This window comes from Herpailurus yagouaroundi, unplaced genomic scaffold, assembly GCF_014898765.1.
Source record: "Herpailurus yagouaroundi ecotype Mexico unplaced genomic scaffold, PumYag 162, whole genome shotgun sequence".
Classification (NCBI taxonomy): Eukaryota; Metazoa; Chordata; class Mammalia; order Carnivora; family Felidae; genus Herpailurus; species Herpailurus yagouaroundi.
The window spans coordinates 33598829-33604539 of record NW_024412403.1 but is presented as its reverse complement, the minus strand read 5'-3'; the positions used below and the strand labels follow the sequence as shown (position 1 = coordinate 33604539).

Below are 5711 nucleotides of genomic sequence, written 5' to 3'. Positions count from 1 at the left end.
TTTACTGATTATCCATTTCAACTAAAATTTTAAGCTTACATCCTATGGGTGTTGTTCCACTTAAATAAAATTTCTGTATCTCAATGTCTAGTGGAAACCACTAGTTGTTTTTTTTTGTTTGTTTGTTTCCTTTCCCTTTGCCCTACCTTATTTGTTAAACCAAGACCACACCTCTGGGAGAGAACAATCAACCTATTTTGGAATCAGAATTTGCATTGACTGTAATGAATATTCTGATCAAGCCCCAAATTGAGGTCTGAAGGAGGGCACCATACTGAGGCTTCTCTATTTCACTGCTCAATTGCATTGTTATAGATGCCCTTTACATAACATAAAACATCAAGTCTGGTTAAGGAGCACTTTAATCAGAACAATCTTTCATTAAAAAGGAAAAAAAAAGATAATTACCTGGGAGAGAAAATACCATGATCAGGAACGTGGTTTTCCCATGGCGAGGCTTATCCATGCACTTTGCATTTGCAGTGTAATTTCCCCAATTATGGGAAACTCAACTGTAGGATACATAATAGTGGGAGACTGTTGGTACTTTCCCCTGATAGTTTTGGTTCACAAATGTCACAGTCTATAATGTGCTGCCAGGTATTTGTAAGTTAGGTTTGGCCCTGTTTTTGCATGTAGACATTTTCAGTGCAGTAACTTTGCATTGTTACTATGCTGTGCTAATTATGACAACATTTTCTCTCCTTCCAAGATTCTTTTGTTTTGTTTTTTATGTTTATTTATTTTTGAGAGAGACAGAGCACGACCGGGAGAAGGGCAGAGAGGGACATAGAATCTGAGGCAGGCTTCAGGCTCTGAGCTGTCAGCACAGAATCCCATGTGGGGCTCAAACCCACGAACTGTGAGATTGTGACCTGGACCAAAATTGGATGCTTAACCGACTGAGCCACCCAGGTGCCCCTTTCCTTCCAAGACTGTAGTCATTCTGTGTGATTTATACTTATGTTTATATCTACCTCTTGTGTTTGATTTTTGTCTTGGCAGGATTTATCCTTTTCTCCAGTGTTTAAAATCTTTTAAAAGGCTTCCTTCCTGCTTTGTGAGGTGGCAAAATCACCTCCAAAAATCTGGCCCTGCATTTTAAACTGCACTCAACACTATTCTCAACACTATTCTCAACACTATTCCTACCTTTGCCACTTTACTGCTGAATTTTTTTCAAGTTTTCATCTTGCTTAGTGTGGTCCTTGACCAGCAACTTCAGCATCACCTAGCACTGTGGGAGTGTGCTAAGAATGCAGCATCCGAAATCTTGCCATTTGCAACCACATGGATGGAACTGGAGGGTATTATGCTAAATGAAATAAGTCCATCAGGGAAAAACAGATATCATAAGATTTCAGTCATATGTCAAATTTGAGAAACTTAACAGAAGACCATAGGGTAAGGGAAGGAAACAAAGTTACAGAGAGGGAGACAAACCATAAAGAGACTCTTAAATACAAAGAACAAAGTGAGAGTTGACCAGAGCATGGTGTTGGGGGTGGTGGGAGAAGTGGGTGATGAGCATTGGGGAGGGCACTTGTTGAGATGAGAATTGAGTATTGTATGTAAGTGATGAATCATGGGTATCCACTCCTGAAGCCAAGATTATACTGTATGTTAGCTAACTTGGCAATAAATCAAAAAAAAAAAAAAAAAATGCAGCATGTTAGGCCTCACCTTTGCAAAATCTACCTAAATCAGAATCAGCAGTTTAACAACATTCCCAATTGATCTTATTTGCAATCAAGTTTGAGGGGAAATAATAGGAAAAAAAAAACAACAACAAACCACTAATACAAAAATATCTTCCCAATGTAATGATTGCAGTAAATTTTTTTGTGTCGATGGACAAAAATCTACTTAATTATTTTTTTAAGTTTATTTATTTATTTTGGGGGGTGGAGAGGCAGAGTAAGAGAAAGACAGAGAATCCCAGGCAGACTCCACACTGTTAGCACATAGCCTGAAGAGAGGCTTGAACCCACGAACTGTCATGGCCTGAACCAAAACCAGGAGTCAGACACTTAACAAACTAAGCCACCCAGGCACCCCGTCCTTAATTACTTTTTCAAAATAACTCTGTCCTTAATTTCTTTTCACTTTTCTATCCTTATTAAATCATGTTTAAATAATTTTTACTAAAATTTATATTCTACATTTCCTAGACTGTTAGCTCCTTGAGGGGGTTGACAAAGGACTTTATAACTCACAAAGCACCATGCAGAGAGTTAACTATAAAAAAAATCCTGAAGTGAGATAAATTGCCGGTTGCCCTTAGGAGTCTGAAGAAATTGCAGAAAACCTATTGCATTTAAATAACTGTCTGCCTGTAATCCACCTCAGTAATAGAATGGAGATTTTCAGGGAGAGGCAGAGGGAAAAGGAGCCTGTTTTTGATAAGAGGAGATGATTCTCATAGGGTAGAAATCTATCATGAGCACTTTTCTGCTCCCTGCTTTGGTTTCTGCTAAAAGAAATTGGTAGCAGGAAACTCAGACACAGGAAATTGAAGAAGCAATGCTATAATAATCACTTTGATTGGGGATGACAGAGGCACAAAAATAGCAGGACTGTGAACAGTAAATGAAGCTAGGGAGACGGGAATAGATGCCACAGCACTGGAGCAAAGCGTAAGTATCCCAGGATGACTTATTAAAGAACGTATGTATCAAAGCTGGATTGGGACAAGTTGGTTATAATGTTAGAATCACAAGGGTATTAAGTCATAATATTTTGAGGTTTTTAAAAAATCATTTTATGATTAGTTAACCCATATTTATTGTTAGAGGTGTCAGGAATAATTTTCTTTTCAATTAAAGAAAAAGTTTTGTGCACTGTTTTTGTCTAACATCTGATTAAGAAAAGTAGGTGGTTCAGGGGCACCAGGGTGGCTCGGTTGGTTAAACATCTGACTCTTAGTTTCCTCTCAGGTCATGATCTCATGGTTCATGGGATTGAGTCTCACGTCTGGCTCTGTACTGACAGCACGGAGCCTGCTTGGGATTTTCTCTCCTTCTCCCTGCCCCTTCCCTCCCTGTGCTCTCTATCTCCCAAAATAAATAGATAAACATAAAAAAAAAAAAAAGGAAAAGGAAAAGCAGGTGATTTAAACCTGTGAGTTTAGTTTGTGCATTTTTTAATGTTTGTTTGTTCATTTGTTTATTTATATTTAGATAGATAAAGAGTGAGAGAAAGAAACAGAGGGGCAGGTGCAGAGAGAGAGGGAGAGAGACAATCCCAAGCAGGCTCCATGCTGTCAGTGCAGAGCCTGATGTGGGGCTCAATCTCACTAACCCAAACTCACTAACCCATGAGATCATGACCTGAGTTGAAATCAAGAGTTGGATGCTTAATTGACTCAGCACCCAGGTGCCTGGGTTTGTGCATTTTAAACACATTGCTGTAACTATCTTTTTTTAGCATGTTTAAAAACCTTTATATATACATATATATATGTGTGTGTGTGTGTGTGTGTGTACATATTTTTTTAATTTTTTAAGGTTTATTTATTTTTGAGATAAAGAGAGAGAGAGTGCAAATGGGATAGGGGCAGAGAGAGAGGGAGACACAGAATCTGAAGGAGGCTCCAGGCTCTGAGCTGTCAGCACAGAACCTGATGCAGGCTCAACCTCACGAACCCTGAGATCATGACCTGAGCTGAAGTCAGATCCTTAATCGACTGAGCCACCCAGGCACTCCTAAATCTTTTTATATATTAAATGGCAATAATTTTCTTCACAGTTTTCCCTCCTCAGCTTGAACCACTAAAGTGACAACAGTAATTTCGTATTTATAAAGGTATCTGCTAAGCCAATTGAAATCATTCATTATATATAACTAAATATATTTTGTAATATATGTATAAATATATTCTTATAATATTTGAAGAATATAAGATGCATTTGTTATATACTTAGAATATTTTATTTGAAAAGAAAAGAAAAAAAACTCCAGAGATTCACAGTGATTAAAAACGAGTACACAAATTTTCAAACATAGTAGGTGGGACTAGTTCAAAAATATCTTACAATTTCCTCTCGAACTATCTTAGATAACATATTGCTCTTTTGTACACAGGATATGTAAGGATTCCCTGTTCTAAATGATGATGAAAGAAACCTTGAACTAGAAAGGGTAAGCAATTTTAGTTGCAAAAAATTAATGATGCAAAACATGACTGCTAGTGGTATAGGGTTTGAATTTGCTAACCAATATTTTAAAGGGATTTTCTGGTTTTTTGCTATTGTGATCTGTGGAGTACTTTTCCTTCCTTTACTTGACTTCATTAGTCTTCCAATATATAATTAGTGTCTTTTCTTTCACTGGGCTCCTGAGCGGCTGCAAAGTGGAGGGTTTCTAATGCAAATGCCATGGAGGCTCTTGGAAGGCATGTGAGGCCTCCAGTCAAGGAACAGGGCTGGAACACAGGCTTGCCTCACATGGGTCCCAAGACCACGAATCACTCATTTGGAACTAAAAAGATACTGTTATTTTCTTTGGAAAACCAGACTCATCTTACAATTCTAAGCAGAACAAAACTACTTGAAAAGCATTCTTTCCTAGTCAATCCCATGCATTTTCACTTGGAAAGTTACGTCTATTATATTATATTAACTGTGGTTGGGTCCACAAAGTTTCATCTCCAGGAACAATAGTCAGCATCTGCTCTGGAAAAACCCTTATCAGAGAATGGATCTTGAGGCCAGTAACATTTTCACAGCAACAACAAAAATGGGAAGGGCCCAAAGATGGTGGCTTTTTTATCAATATTATTATTAATATTATTATTATTAATATCAAAATTATTTATTTTGTTCTTCCAAATAAAAACCTTTGGAAAACTACCATCTTTTTCCTCTATCAATTATTTTTTAAGGAAAGGACAATATTAACTTACAAATTTAGTGAGAAAATAATTTTTTAATGTTTATTTTTGAGAGAGAGAGAGAAAGAGAGAGAGAGGGGGGGAGATAGTGAGCAGGGGAGGGGCAGAGAGAGAGGGAGACACAGATCTGAAGCAGGTTCCAGGCTCTGAGCTGTCAGCACAGAGCCTGACGTGGGGCTCGAACTCACACACTGTGAGATCATGGCCTGAGCCAAAGTCGCTTAACCGACTAAGGCACTCAGGTGCCCTAAGTGAGAAAATAATCTTAACTATTCTTATTAACATGGATTTAGCTTATGAAAACTTCATTTTTGTATGTTTATGTCGAATTATCTTACCTCTGTCAGGTAAAATTGCTATCTTAAATCTAACATGTGTCAGGAAGTGAAGACTAGCAAAAACGCAAGGGGTTTTCTAAGATTGCAGAGAGCCTCGTGTTTCTGTTGCAAGGTCCTGAAACCATCAATACAACTGAAAAATCAAGCGATTAAACAAACTTCAGTGAAAGAGTACCTGTATATTCAGTACAGATTTAACTATTTTTGTAATATTTGAGGAATACAGTCAAAATGCATTTGTTATATATTTGGGGTGTGTATGTGTGTGTGTGTGTGTGTGTGTGTGTGTGTGTGTATTTAGTGTATATATATATTTAATATATTATATTTGGGAAGAAAAGCTAAAAACATAGAAGACATACAACGATTAAAAAATGAATACATGAGGAGCGCCTGGGTAGCTGCTGATTAAGCGTCTGACTCTTGATTTTAGCTCAGGTCATAATCTTGTGGTCCTGGGATGGAGCCCCACTGAGGCTCTG

The 5711-nt window shown here is 37.6% G+C and overlaps 1 non-coding gene across 1 annotated transcript; it reads left to right on the top strand.

Annotated features, from left to right (window-relative positions):
• The first annotated feature begins 400 nt into the window (after positions 1-400).
• LOC121036572 (U1 spliceosomal RNA) lies at positions 401-556 on the top strand. Its single transcript, XR_005793399.1, has one exon. It is a non-coding gene; the product is annotated as a U1 spliceosomal RNA (small nuclear RNA).
• The last annotated feature ends 5155 nt before the right edge of the window (positions 557-5711 follow it).